Genomic DNA, 14,408 nt, shown 5'->3' with positions numbered 1-14,408 from the left:
GCCTTGGAGCCAAGCTAGGTGAGTAGTGAACATGGGAACAGAGGGGTCTGATTGCTTAACTCAGAGTGGGGAGGGTGCAGTCTTATGAGAAAGGAGGCCACTTTCTGTGTGGGCTGGTTGTGGGACCTCTGGGAAGGCCCTGTTCCCAAATGAAGATGATCACTTTGCCCCTGTCTGTCTGAAATTCTACCGTCACAGCTATATTATCTAGGTCTAGAGAGATATTCAGTTATTTGGAGTAAGTGCAAATAGCCCTGAGTGACGAACATAGTGGGCTTTATTGGAGACCACTGTAAGACAAGGGAAGTTCCCATGGAGGAAAGGTTGCGGAAAACAGTAGAGATGGGGTCAATGGCATGAGCTTGGGGATCAGGAAGACCTGGATTCCAGTCTAGATCTTGCTACTTTCTTCTGTAACCTCGGCAAGTCCCCTTGAGCTCTCTGAAAGTCCCTGGGTAGGTGAAGCTATAGTAATGCTACCCACTGCATATGACTGTTGGGAGGGTTAAATGAAATGATGCTTATTAGGGCTCAGCCAGAGCCTGGATGGGAAGATGCAATCTCTGCATGGCAGCTATGCTTATTTGGGGACAAGGAGGGTCTGAGGGATGTCTGGGGACACAGAAGACCTACCTGGCTGACTCTCTAGTGGGGGGCAGCTTTGCTCCCAAGCTGGTTCACCTGTCAACTTGGGCACAGTGGGTAGATTTCCTCCCTGAGGTGCTCAGGCAGGTGTAAGGTCTGGAGATCAGCTGACTCTTGCGTTCCAGGTCCCGTGGTCAGTTTCCCCTGCTGGGAGAGAGAGAGAGGTCTGTGGAGGGGCCTAGAGGTGGTGACGGAGGCGGGGCATGAAGGGAGCGGGGTAAGGATGAAGAGAGGGAAGAAGAGCTGAGACAGAGGTAGCTGGGGGAAGGGGACAGGGTGGGGCTGTGGTTATGGCCCCAGGCTGTGCAGCAGGGTCTGGGCAGAAAGAAGAGTAAAATTAATGGCCCATGGAACTGAATTTAAATAGTGGACGGTACAAGACCAGATAGTGTCTCCTTTCTACTTGCCATCCTTTTGCTAAGACTGTATGTGCTCTGAGGGTCGGCTTTGTTTTGCTCTCACTACTGTATTCCCAGTAAAGAATCTTCCTGCAATGCAGGAGACCTAGGTTCGATCCCTGGGTTTGAAAGATCCCCTGGAGAAGGGAATGGCAACCCACTCCAGTATTCTTTGTCTGGAGAATCCCATGGACAGAGGAACCTGGCAGACTACAGTCCATGGGATCACAAAGAGTCAGACACAACTGAGTGACTAACACTTTCACTGTATTCCCAACACCTGGAGCAAGCTCTAGGGGGCAGTGTGCTTAATAAGTATTTCCTGAATGAATGTGTCTGTGTGTTTGTGTATAGATGCACACATGTGCTCACAGGGAGAAAGACCCACCCACCACCCCCCAGAAAGCAGGAGGTGCCCCAAACTCACTCCTGGGCCCCTGTCATTCTCTGGATGCCGCTGAGGCCTGCACCCAGCGCCTGCCACCCGCCCACGAGAGGCTGGGTCCCTGGGTCTGGAGGCCAGTGGTGTAGGCGGCCATATGGTGGGGGAAGAACCCCTTCCTCCTCCTGGTCCTCCTCCGGCTCCAGGCTGGGCATCGTGCTGCCTCACACCGTGCTGCCTCACACCGTGCTGCCTCTCTGCGCTGTGGCTCCCCCTGCTCAGGGTCCTTCTCTTAAAGGACATGGGCCCCCGCTGGGCAGACCGGCCTCCCTTTGACAAACTTGCCTTTGCTCAGTCACTTCATCCCAGGCCCACTGGAGAGGGTCAGCCTGGAGCAGGTGTTGTTGGGACTCACCTGGGGCCCCTCACCCTTCTGGGGAGGTGGGTCCCCTCCCTCTCCCTCTCTTCCCATCACTGCCCCGTGTGGTCTGAGGAACAATGCACAGTTGCACTGCCTCTTCACCACACCCCATTGGCCATGTCTGGAGGGCCAAAGACCAAACCCCCAGGCAGCTACAGACAGCCCGAGTTTATTGACTCAGCAGTGCCTTTTGCTACAGGTTCCAGCCCCACCTTGGCTCCGTGCAGACTGGTGTTTGTTCAGTCACTAGATTTACATCCTGCACCTGTAGCCCTCTTGGGATCTCCTGACTTCAGGGAACTGTTTCTGTACCTTTGAATCCTCTGAGTGCAGCTGGGGTTGGCCCTCCTGGCTGGCTGGGGCTCACCCTTCTGCATGGAGACTCTGGAATTGGAATCTGATTCAGAGCTGGGAAGGCCTCCCTGCCCTACAGAGACCAAGAGGCTTCGCCCCAGCATCATTCTCATCTTTAGCCAGCTGTGCAAGTTTGGGACATTTATGGGGAAGCCATCGCCCTCAGCTCCCAAGCTGTTCCCTCTTTCCTGCTGTTCTTCCCAGCCTGCTGGTGGCTCTCTGCACCTGTGGGGCCAGGTTTCCGATCCCAACCTCCCTCCCACCCAAACCCAGCTGGCGTTTGCCCAACTCCTGAAGGCAGGAGCTAATGGTGGGAAAGTGCTCCGTGAACAGCTGCTGGATGGGTTTTCAAGAGTGTTGCTACCCCGCAGAGGTGCGAGGCAATAATGCCTGCCAGGCCCTACTCCTCACTCGGTCCTCCTAATTCCATTTCCGTAGGGGCTGTCACTGCTTGTCTGTAAAAGAGAGTCACTAATAGTGGAGGTTTAGGGTGTCGAGGGCAGGAGAGGCTGTCTTTGGGAAGCTGGAGGAAACTACTGCACCCTTCTCCGATAGATTAGGAACACAGAGACCAGACGTGGTTTGTCCACTGACCAGCCATGTGATGCTGGGCAGGTCCTCCCTTCCTGGACCCAGGGCCTTTGAGGTGGTGCCTGCCGCTCCCGGCTTCCTGTGACTGGCTTCTCCATCACAGGCCAGGTCTCATCTGGTGGATAAGGCTGGAGGACACCAGGCTTTGGCCCAAGTGGGCTGGGACAATGAGCAAGCCTCCAGATATGCCTGCCCTAAAAGGGGGCAATCATGAGAGGCGTAGTGGACTTTGAGTGTGCATGAGTGCCCTGGCGGGAAAAGGGTGCTGCCTCAAATATAAGGGGGCAGGAGCCTAGGAAGGGGCCCCTGGGACCCCCAGCCAAGGGCCCAGTGGGACAGAGCTAGGCACTGAAAGCCTGTCCCAGGAGCGTGCTGAGACGTGGAGACTAGTGGCACCCAGTGTGATCTGGAGTATTGCCTGGGCAGTGGGCGCTGTTGTTTGGATCAGTTTCTGCCCCAACCTCCCAAGAACCTCAGAGGAGGCTCTTTCTCCCTCTTTCTGCCAACCTGAACCTCTTCTCAGGCTTTCTTCTTCTGGAATACCCTCCCCCACATCTTTGTAGGAGCAAATAGGACCCTCTTTCATCACTTCAAAGAGCTTCTCTTGGATGTATCGTTCAGCCGGAAGGAGCCTGTCCCTGTTTCTCTGCATCCTTACTTAATTCTGCCCTGGAGCTGTTCTGTGCCCAGGTTGGGAGCCCCCTGAACCAGGGTCTGTGTCTCAACTCACGTCCCCTTTGAGCCCACAGCTCTGCTTTGTACCCAGCAGGCACTTAACAGCTGCTTGAGTGCCCCAATGACAGGAGGTTAGTGGTGTGACAGTCTTATAAGCAGAGGGTGCCCAGAGGGCTTCATCTCTGGGGTTTCTGGGACCCTGCAATTTTCCTTGGCATCTTAAAAGCTCTGGAACTGACCCTAGGGGAGCAACGCAAAGCAGGACAGCTGAGTTCCCATGGTGACTTGGATCCTGCCAATGACCTGCAAGGGAGGGCAGTCTGGGTACATGTTGTTTTACAGATGAGGGGGCTGAGGCCCTGGGAGTTTAAGCACTTAGCCCTCCTGTGGCGGAATGGGTGTAGGAACCCAGGCTTTTGACCTTTTCAGATCAGGGAACAGTAATGAGCAAATCCATGCCTGGACTTGGAAAGGGTGGTACCTCTGGAGTCAGAGGGCCATTTTATAAGAGCTTCCTATTAAGGCCTTGGTTGTTGTGTTGTTTAACAAGGAAAAATAAAGGCTAGAAAGCCAAGTGACCCACGATCCACTACCCAAATAATCCTGTGACTTTTTTTCAAAAAGGAAGTCATTCATTTCAAAATGGTATAAAGTAAAAAAAAAATCTCCTCACTGCTACTCTAGTCTCTCTCCTAGATAACCTCTGTCAACAGGCTATTCTAAAAAAAAAAAAAAAGTATGCATACCACCCTCAATATTTCTATCTGTGCATAATATATCATACTTAATTACTTACACAAAGAGGATTGTCCAATACCCATTGTGCTAAGCATTGCAATCCTCATGTGTCTGAGTTTCTAGCATTCAGAACAGACTTTTTTGGTCAATGGCTGCATAGAGTCCATTGTATAATGTTCTGATGTTATTTGATCCCTGCTGAGAGATTGTGTCCAGCTTTTCCTTTGTCAAATAAGGCAGCAAAATATCCTAAAATTTTGCCATATATCTTGGCATACCTCTGTGAATCTAAAGGAGTGACTATTAAAGTAAAACTCTGACTTTTGATTATGGTTTTTGACCCTGGAAAATATGTAGCTGTGTCCCTGAATAATAATCAGTAACACATACAGTACTTACTATGTGCTAGACACTGTCTAGACCCTTACTTGTCTAGTTCATTTAATTTTCACAGCAAGTCTAGGAAGTAGGTACTAGTATTATCTCCCTTTGACAGAAAAGGAAACTGAGGCACAGAGAAGTGAAATGACTTGCCTAAGGTCACATAACTAGTGTATGAGTTTGCTCTGGCTGCCATAACAAAGTACCACAGCGTGATGGCTTACCCAAAAGAAATTATTACAGCTCTGGGGCTAGAAGTCTGACTCAAGGTTTCAGCAAGGCTGTTTCTTACTTTTTAAAAAAAAAATTTTTTTTTTTTTTTAATTTGGCTGCACTGGGTCTTAGTTGAAGCACACAGAATCTTTAATATTTGTTGCTGCACATAGGATCTTTAGTTGCAGCATGCTAATTTCTTAGTTGCAGAATGCGGGATCTAGTTCTTTGACCAGGAATAGAACCCAGGCCCCCTGCATTGGGAATGTGAATTCTTAGCCACTGGACCACCACAGGAGTCCCAAGGCTATTTCTTCTGAGACCTTTCTCTTGATGGCTTGCAGATGGCTGTCTTCTCCGGTGTTTTCATGAAATCTTCCCTTCATGCCTGTGTCCTAATTTCTTCTTGCTATTTCCTGCTCCTATCAGATGAAGGCTCACTCTAATGATCTCATTTTGCCTTAATTACCTTTTTAAACACCCTATCTCCAAATACAGCCACATTCTTAGGATGTTAACATGAGAATTTGGGGTGGGGGCCACACCCGAGCTTGGAACAGCTAATAAGAGGCAGAGCCAGGACTTAAGCCCAGTCCTCTGTCTCACAGTCACATTCTAGACTGGTCCACTGTGACATCTGTACAACCAGCCAGGGGTGAGCAGGCCATTGTCTGTGGCCCTGGCCATTGGAGTGACCCTGATTCCAGACAGAGGAGATCGCCCCAGGGAATACTCTCAGGCCCTGGAGGAGCGGGCCTCCTACTGGCTCCAGCTGTGGGAGGTTTCAGCTCAGGTGACTGATGAGACCAGTGATGTGGATCAGGAAAACAGGGCACCCTGGGTGGGAAGCCCAGGGTGGGGTTAGCAGAAACAGCTGCATGTAGCAGAAGGTGGGTAGTTGAAGAGTGGGAAACAAACTAGGTGACAGATCTGTGTGCAAGGATGAAAGCAGGGGGCCCCAACACCCCCGGCCATGGGCTGGTACCGGCCTGGCCTGTTAAGAATTGGCTGCACGGCCAGAGGTGAGCTTTGGGTAAGCCAAGCTTCATCTGTATTTACATCCATTCCCCATTGCTCGCATGCCCCCTTACCCCCACCTGGACCCCCCGTCTTTGGAAAAACTGTCTTCCACGAAACCAGTCTCTGGTGCCAAAAATATTGAGGATCACTGGGTTAAAGGGCCGGTTAAAGGTTGCCATCAGGAAGGGCAAGCAAGGTATCAGAGGCCTTGGTGTCTAAGAAATAAACATGGCCTTGGTTTGTTTTTAACAGTTTTAGTGAGATATCATTCACATATCATACAATTTACCCATTTAAAGAGTACGATTCAATGGTTTTAGCATATTCACAACCATTTGCAACCATCAGCATCATCAGTTGTAGAACATTTCCGTCACCCTCCACCAAAGAAGCCTATACCTATTAGTAGTCACTCCCCATTCCTCCCAACAGCCCCTCCCCCACCCTGCAGCAGCTACAAATCTACTTATCCATTATTTCTTCCCAATTTTCCAGTTCTCAAAAAAAGCAGTGCTGGTTCCTTGGTCTAACACATTCCTCCCAAAACACAAACAAAATCCCCTAATAAGCAGACAGACAATCTCAATTCTGTACACGCAACACACATACCAATAAGGTACTGAATGAGGCCATGTTCCATAATACAACTTGGGTTCCATAACACAACAAGTGAAACCTCTTTCACTTGCAGCAGATTTAGGGTGAAAGTTGGGTTTTGTCCCTTACAAGCTGTGTACCTTTGGAGGAGTGAATGTCCCTCTCTGAGCCTCCCATCCTCCACTCAGCAGTGGGGATACTGCTGCCTGGCTCATGGGTTGGAGGATTCAATGAGATGGTTAATGCCAAGAACCCAGCACAGTGCCTGGCACATGGCAGCATTTGGTGAGTGTTCTTTTCTTTCTCTCTCCCTCTTACCTTTTACTCTGGCTCAGGTTCCACCTTTGGGCTCTTTCCCCATCTGTGCCACCATCTTGGATGCTGACAATTGCTCCAGAATTGGCACATGGCTAACACCTGGGGAGCTGGGGGCCTATCCCCTGTTTAACTCACACGTATTCATTCTTCCTTCCTTGGAATGTCCTTGGTCCACCTGGCTCCTGGATGGGTCAGCATCCCTCGAGACCACTGGGCACTTGCAGTGCTTCATCACCCTCCACTGATGCCCACTAGCAGGCAGACGGCTGTTCTTTTGCTCTCCCACAGGCTTCACTAATGAATAATGAAGAAGCCCTCAGACCCCAGCCTGCTCCCTCCTGGCTCCCAGCCTCTGATATATTTGATCTTAGATGGCATAATTTTTCACCTAAATGTGAATGTATTTGCGAATTGATAGAAAATAGTTCTCGCTCTGGTGATATAATATAGGGCTGCCTCATCCTGGCCGCTATTTTGATTGTGACTTAAATGGATGAGGCCATCAATAATTATTTTATTGAACAGGCACATAAAAAATGATGCTGGGCCAGAGTAATTTCCCTGACAAAGCCGGCAGCTGCGTGGTGGGCAGCCTACCTTTGCAGTGTTGAGCTTGCTGAGAGATGCTGCAGGGGCTGTTTCCTCATCCACTGGTCCCCTTCTCTGGGTTTTCCTGGGAGCCCTGGTTGGCGGGTTGGAGGAGTCAGGGCTGACCTTCAGACAGCTGGGGAAAGGGAGCAAGTCAGACCCTTTCCACAGTGCCGTGGACTTCCCACTGCCCTCCCTGCATCTCTCCTCACCCAGTGCAGAAGGAGATGGTGCAAGGTGACACCCTTTTGAGGCAGGAGGAGAGTGAGCCTCTGAGGGATTTAAGGGCTTCAGCTCTACACCCGCCCCCCACCAGCTATGGCACCTCCCAACTCCTAAGGAGGGAATCATCCAGAGGTAGCACATCAATGAAACCTCTTTCACTTGACTCCGCTCTCTCCAGTTGTAGTTTTTGGAGAGCAGGGTCATAAGCTTCCCCAAGAAACCAGATTTCCCAAGATGCACACCTCAGAGGGGAGGGTTACTAGGGTAAAGGCTGCGGGAGGAAAGATGTGGACATGAGCCCCAGAACCCAGGCGCCCTGAGCATCTCCTCTGTCCTGGATGAGCCTGGGCACACTACGTCCTCTGCACATGTTCTCAGCGCCAGCCTTTGCCACCTCTCCTGGGCTGAGCCTGTGTTACGTGCTGCAGAATGGCGTCAGAAGAGTCCGCAGTCCAGGTGGGGCTCTGCCTGTGTCTGGGACAACACAGTCTTGCCCAAACTTCAGTTTTTTGTACTGCATCACCATTTTTAGCTTTATCCCAGGTGGCTCAGCGGTAAAGAATCTGCCTGCCAATGCAAGGAGATGTAAGAGACATGGGTTCAATCCCTGGGTTGGGAAGATCCCCTGGAGAAGGGAATGGAAACTCATCCCAGTATTCTTGCCTGGAGAATCCCTTGGACAGAGGAGCCTGGTGGGCTACAGTCCATGGGGTCACATGACTAAAGAGTTGGACATGACTGAAGAACTTGAGCGCGTACCAACACCTGTACTATTGTTTATTTAATACGATTACTTATACAGGCACATCTTGGAGATATCAAGCCCTTGATTCCAGACCCTTGCAATAAGACAAATATCACAGTAAAGGGAGTCATGTGAGTTTTCAGTTTCCTGGCAGTGCACACAAAAGTTATGTTTATACCATAATGAAATCTATTAAGTGTGCAACAGCGTCATGTCTAAATATGTATATACTTCAAAAAATACTTGCAGGGCTTCCTGGGCAGTCCAGTGGTTAAGGCTCTGACCTTCCAATGCAGGGGGCATAGGTTCCATTCCTGGTTGGGAAATTAACATCCCACATGTCACCATGGTTAGACCAAAAAGCCCAAATAAACAGTTTAAAAAAAACAAATGAATAAAAAGTACTTGATTGTGGGAGACTCTGCAGAACAAGCACCAAGACTCACTCCCAGCATCCTTTGTGCAGTGGTTTTGCGATGACTTGGTGTGTGGGGTCAAGGGGCAGGGCGGAGAGGCTAGGACCAGGCTCCATGCCGGGGGCTGAATCCAAGGGTGCTGAGGGGCCAAAGCCATGGTCTTCTGTGCTTGTGGGCAAGGCCTCCCTGGAGGAGTGGCTGGAGGGTAGACTCAGGCTGCCACAGCCTGGAGTGGCAAGTCTAGGATGCCTGCAGGCACCGGCACCTTCTCCTGGCCAGCCCACACCCTAACAGTGCTCTTCATCCTCACCAGTGTGCTGGACCACGGGACTCTGCTGGAAGAGATGCCACTGGACACAGACTGCAACATCAAGAGAGGTACTGTGGCCAGCATTGTGGTTTTCTTATGTTTTGGCATCACACAAGCTAAAGGTGGTCCAGTTTCCAGACCTCATCTAGCTTACTGGAGGCTTGGCTCTGCATTTGTGTGGTCTATGAGCTGTTTCTCCTCTTCATTCTCTTCCACACACCACAGTCAGGCTCAGAACCATCCCATTGCCCACCTCCTTGGGTGCCCGCTCCAGGCCCTAACCCCGGCAACCGCCATCTGTTCTCCTTGCAACGTCAGGGTTCTGTCTCTTGGAGAATCTCCTGTGAATGGAGTTGTACAGTGCATGAACTTTGATGCCTCTGCAATTCATCTGAGCTCTGTGATGCCAATGCCTGCTCCCTTTCTATCGTGAGTGGTGTTCCTGGTGGATGTACCACCGACTGTCCATTGACAGTGTTGAAAGACATTGGTGTTGTATCTCGTTTGGGGCGAATATTTGTGGAGCTGTTCTGAGCCTTCTGGTAGAAACTGTGGTGTGGAGCTGAACTTTCATTTCTTGAGGGTAAATATCGCGGAGGGATTGACGCGTCACATGTCAAGCGTCTGTCCCCCTTTCTGAGGCACTGCCGTCTGCGTCCCAGAGTGGCTGTTGTCCCGCCAGCTCTCTTTCAGAGCTCCTGCCATCTCTCATCCCTGTCAGTACTTGCCGTTGTCAGAATATTTTATTTTAGCCAGTGTCTTATTATGAGTTTGATTGCATTTCTAGAATGGCTCATGATGTCGATCAACTTCTTGTGCATTTAGGAGCCATGAAGCCAACATCTTCTTTGGTGAAACGGGGTGTTTTTCTTTTCTTTTTTTTTTTTACAGTTAAAAAAATCAGGTGGCTTGTTTTTGTATTGTTGAGTTATGACAACTTTTTATATGGTCCTGGCACAAAGCCCTTTGTTGGATACAATTAGCAAATTCCTTCTCTAGGTCTGTAGCCGGTCCATTGTTCTTTGGTGGCCCCATTGTTATATCCTTTTTTGTGTGTGCTTTTGATGTTATGTCTGAGATTTCTTTGTCTAACATCAGTTTCTTCTTTCTCCCGTATTTTCTTCTAAAACCTGCATAGTTTTATAGTTTACGTTTAGATCACTCATTCATGTTGAGTTTTTTTTTTTTTACATTTTATTTTGGAATAGTTATTGATTCACAAGAAATTGTACAGGTAGGTTTTGTGTTCCTTCACCCAGTTCCCCGATATTTTGCATAAATGTCAGACAGTATTACATCTCAAACTAAACAGCAACTATGCTTCAATTTTAAAAATATATGTAGGGCAATATGAAACTAGAAAATGGATACCGATGCGTCCACAGAGCTTATCACAGTTCAGTTTTATACGCATGTGTGCACATACATGTGTGTATAGAATTCTATGCAGTTTTTTAAGTTTTATTGCAGTGCATTTGATTAAAAGTTTTTAAAATTATAATTAAAAAATAACATAAAATTCACCATCTCAACCATTTTTAAGTGCACGCAGCTCAGTGGCATGAAGCACATTCACATGGTGTGTTACCTTCCCCACCACCCATCCCTAGAACTTGCCCATCTGCCCAAACTGACACTGTCCCCATTAAATACGAACTCCCCAGCCCCCTTTCCCAGCCTCTGGCACCCACTGTCTTAATACCTGTCCCTGTGAATCTGATTCCTCTAGGAACCTCATGTGAATGGCATCAAATAGTGTTTGCCCTTCTGTGACTAGGTTTTTTCAGTGAGCATAGGGTCCCCAGTGTTCATCCACATTGCAGCCTGTCAGAATTCCCTTCCTTTTTAAGGCTGAGTAATGACCCACCGTGTGAATGGCCCACACTTTGTGCATCCATTCATCATGGAGACGCCCTTGGGTTGTTTCTACCTTTTGGTGACTGTGAGCAATGCTGCCGTGAACACAGGTGTGCAAGTATCTGTTCCAGTCCCTGCTTTCCTCCCTTTGAGGATACACCTGGAGTTACTGAATCATTCTGTTTCACCTTTAGAGGAGCTGCCAGGCTGTCTCCACAACAGCTGTACTCATTTCACATCCCCACCAACAGCATACACGGTTCCAGTTTCTTCATATTCTCCATGTTCTCTCCAGCACTGGTTATTTTACCTTTTTTTCATTTTTGTATGAAGTGGTAAAGTGGCATTGCATGTGGTTTTGATTTGCATTTCCTTGTTGCTAGTGATGCTGAGGATCTTTGCGTGTTTGTGTTGGACATTTGTATGTCTTCTTGAGAGATCAGCTTTTGTTCTGATTGATTATTTTGTCATCCATATTTTATTTTACTTATTTAAAATAAACTTTTGAATTTTAAAACAGAAAAAAGTACTTGATACTAAAAAAATCATCTAATGTTAACCATCATCTGAGTCTTCAGTGAGTTATAATCTTTTTGTTATAGTGACATCAAATATCACAGATCAAAAAAATCACAGATCACCATCACAAATACAATGAAAATTTTGAAATATTACAAGAGTTTAAAAAATATGACCCAGAGACATAAAACGAACAAACGGTGTTGGAAAAATGGCACTAATAAACTTGCTCAATTCAGAGTTGCTATACATCATCAATTTGTCACACACACACACACACACACACACACAATATCTGCAAAGTGCAATATTAAATAAAACAAGCTGTGCCTATACCAACTAACGCCTGTAACTTAGCTCCATCCTGGACAATAATTTCATTAAACACTGTTTGATGTATTCAATCTATTTTTCTGATGCACACCAAAAATAAAAGTACAGATCAAATAAAATCATATGCATCCAGGTAACCATAAGAACCACCTGGTAAATACTAGGGGTCTGTGAGCCTGGGTGAGCTATGCTCTGCAGAAGCAGAGGTGAGCGGGGAGGGGGCAATGGGTGAGAAATCCATCTTACCCCTCTGTACACCAGTAGAGCATGAGGCCTTCAGGAACGTGCACCTGACCCTGGGCTTTGATGGGAGGGCAAGCGTTGTCATGGGTGGGACAGTCTGTGTCAAGAGTGTCTGCAGGGACCTACCCATCCCAGGGCCTGGGAATGTGAGGACCCTCTGCACACAGCCCTGTGCCTCCCCTCAATCTCTGGTGGCCCCACGCTGACCCCATTTATTCTTTCTGTGGCTGTAATCTGCTTTCTTTCTGAACTAAAACCATCCCCTCCCTGCTGTACAGAATGGAGCCCAGCCCTTTCCCGACTCCCAGCTCAGATCTGGGACAACAAACACACTCTTGGGGTTTGAGGGTTTGTACGGCTAATCTGCGCAGGGAAGGGGCCAGAGGGGACAGAAAGAACAAACTGGGAGCAGGGACTCCATGGGGAGAAGATCCCAGAAATCTTAGTGTCCCTGACTCCAGCCTGAAATCCCTGCTGGTCTCTAGTTTCATTCCCCTGGGGAAGGGGCTCATCAGGCCTCCTGGCTCTCCCCACCCCCTGACAGGCTCACTCCTTCCTCCATTCCCTGCAGACCCCTTTTCCCCAGAGGCCTCACCTCAAAAAGCAGAAACAGCCCAGACTGGGACCGCACGCTGAGCTAGAAGTTGCTGACCTGAGTGGACATTTGCTTGGGCATGACCAAATGCTTGCATCCTGAATGATTTTCCCAGAGACCAGTGGGCTTCTTGAGGCTACTGGTTCCTCTAGAACATGAGTTAAAGTCCAGGGCCTGCAGGGGCACACAGGCAGGACAGGAGGGAGGGGTCAGGGATGCGGCCTATAGGAGGGACATTCTCATCTGAAGACACAGGGTTTGAATGAAAGAAACAAAACCTGATTGGGCTAAAGAAAACACTTGGGTGGGCTGCATTCAGCCTTGTCCAGAGTCGCCTTCTGGTTACTTCCCAATTACGGCTCCTTTTCCCGCTTCTCCTGCCTTTGCCCATCTTTCTTCCCCCGTTTCCCCCTCTTTTCTTTCTCTCATGGCCCTTCTCTTTCTCTCCATCTATTTTCCTCTCTCTCCCTCTTGCTGTCCTTTCTTGCTTCCCCACTGCCCTCGGCTCTCTCCTCTGGGGAGCAGGCCAGCTCCCTGGGGCCGCTGTCGCTGATAATCATGATGGTCCCACAGGGGACCAGTAACTGCCAGGATCTGCTATCCCATTCAGAGCAAAAGTGGCAGTGACAGAGCCCTGTCACCATCCTCAAGCCTCTGCCTTGGATTTCCTGCTTCTCCAAGGACAGGAGCTCTGGGGTAGGGGTATCTACAGAAGCACAGAGCCCTGGGCCCAAGGGAGGTGGATGAGAGCATCCCGGGCTGGTGCCTGGGAGAGGGGCAGGGCCCTGTTCTAAGAACTTGTGCACACGCTAATGATTTCATCCTCACTGCAGCCCTAGGAGATAGATCCTATCATCATCCCCAGTTTTCACATGCGGAACTAAAGGGTATAGAGAGATGAGATGACTTGCCCAAGGTCACACAGCCAGCACTGGACCCAGCTGGCACCTGAACCCAGGTGTGTTGACTCCAAAACACATGCTCCTAACCTCCATGCTTCTCTACCCCTCTCATTCTGATTCTCCGAACCAGCCGGAAGAGTTGGGGCCACAAACGCTCCTTCACCCACCCCACCCCAGAAAAGGACACATCAGTCAGCAGGGACATCAGTGTCCAGGGCTGGAGAATCAGGGTTCTGCCCTCTGTCCAAGAGGAAAGCCCTGTCCACAGAGGATGAGACTTTCAGACCTGGTGTTTCCTGAATTTGTTAGATGTTTCCCGATAGGAAATATAAGGTTTGAAAACCCAGGGTGTCTGAAGACTGGAGGGGCCAGAGAGGTGGTGTTTTGCAGAGCTGATGCTCTCAAACTGGGGGCTACAGTGGAATCTCCTGGAGGAAATTAAAACAAGAGCTGGACTCACTCCCTGCCCCACCAGAGTTTGGGGGTCCCCAAGGAGGGGCAGGGTTTGAGAATTTGCATTTCTAACAGATTCTTAGGTGGTGATACTGTGGCTGGTTTGGGAACCCCACTTTGAGATCCGTTGCCTCAGAGAAAGAGGAAGCGAGGTTACCAGAGACAGACATTTCCGTCTTCGCTGGAGACCAAAGCAGACAGGGGAAGTCGGGGGTCCCTCCCGGCGCCTGGCAGTGCTGACACACCCCGTCCTTTGTTTCAGGTCCCCAGCCATGGGGAATAGCATTCATTTAAGCAGGGCCCGCGCCCCTTGGAAAGCACCTCTGTACAGATCTATCAGGGTTTTATTAACCGTTTTACTGTCAGAGTTTCAAAATCAATCAAAGTGTTGCCCTCCGGAGACTCACTGGGGTTTGAGGGCTGGGGCTCCTGGACTACATGCAGCATGAAGTGGAGAGGGGGGAGGTCAACCTGCAGTTGGGGTGGCCG

The 14,408-nt window shown here is 49.3% G+C and overlaps 1 long non-coding RNA gene across 2 annotated transcripts in view; it reads left to right on the top strand.

Annotated features, from left to right (window-relative positions):
- The window catches only part of LOC139035563 (uncharacterized), a 115,877-nt gene that overhangs the window by 85,284 nt on the left and 16,185 nt on the right, over positions 1 to 14,408 (top strand). For both annotated transcript variants that reach the window (XR_011488162.1, XR_011488164.1), the window contains exon 2: positions 9,021 to 9,085. This is a non-coding gene — a long non-coding RNA (uncharacterized lncRNA). The remainder of the gene's footprint in view (positions 1 to 9,020; positions 9,086 to 14,408) is intronic.

This window comes from Odocoileus virginianus, chromosome 6, assembly GCF_023699985.2.
Source record: "Odocoileus virginianus isolate 20LAN1187 ecotype Illinois chromosome 6, Ovbor_1.2, whole genome shotgun sequence".
NCBI classification, from domain to species: domain Eukaryota; kingdom Metazoa; phylum Chordata; class Mammalia; order Artiodactyla; family Cervidae; genus Odocoileus; species Odocoileus virginianus.
The sequence above is the reverse complement of the archived record's forward strand: the minus strand, read 5'-3'. Positions and strand labels throughout refer to the sequence as shown.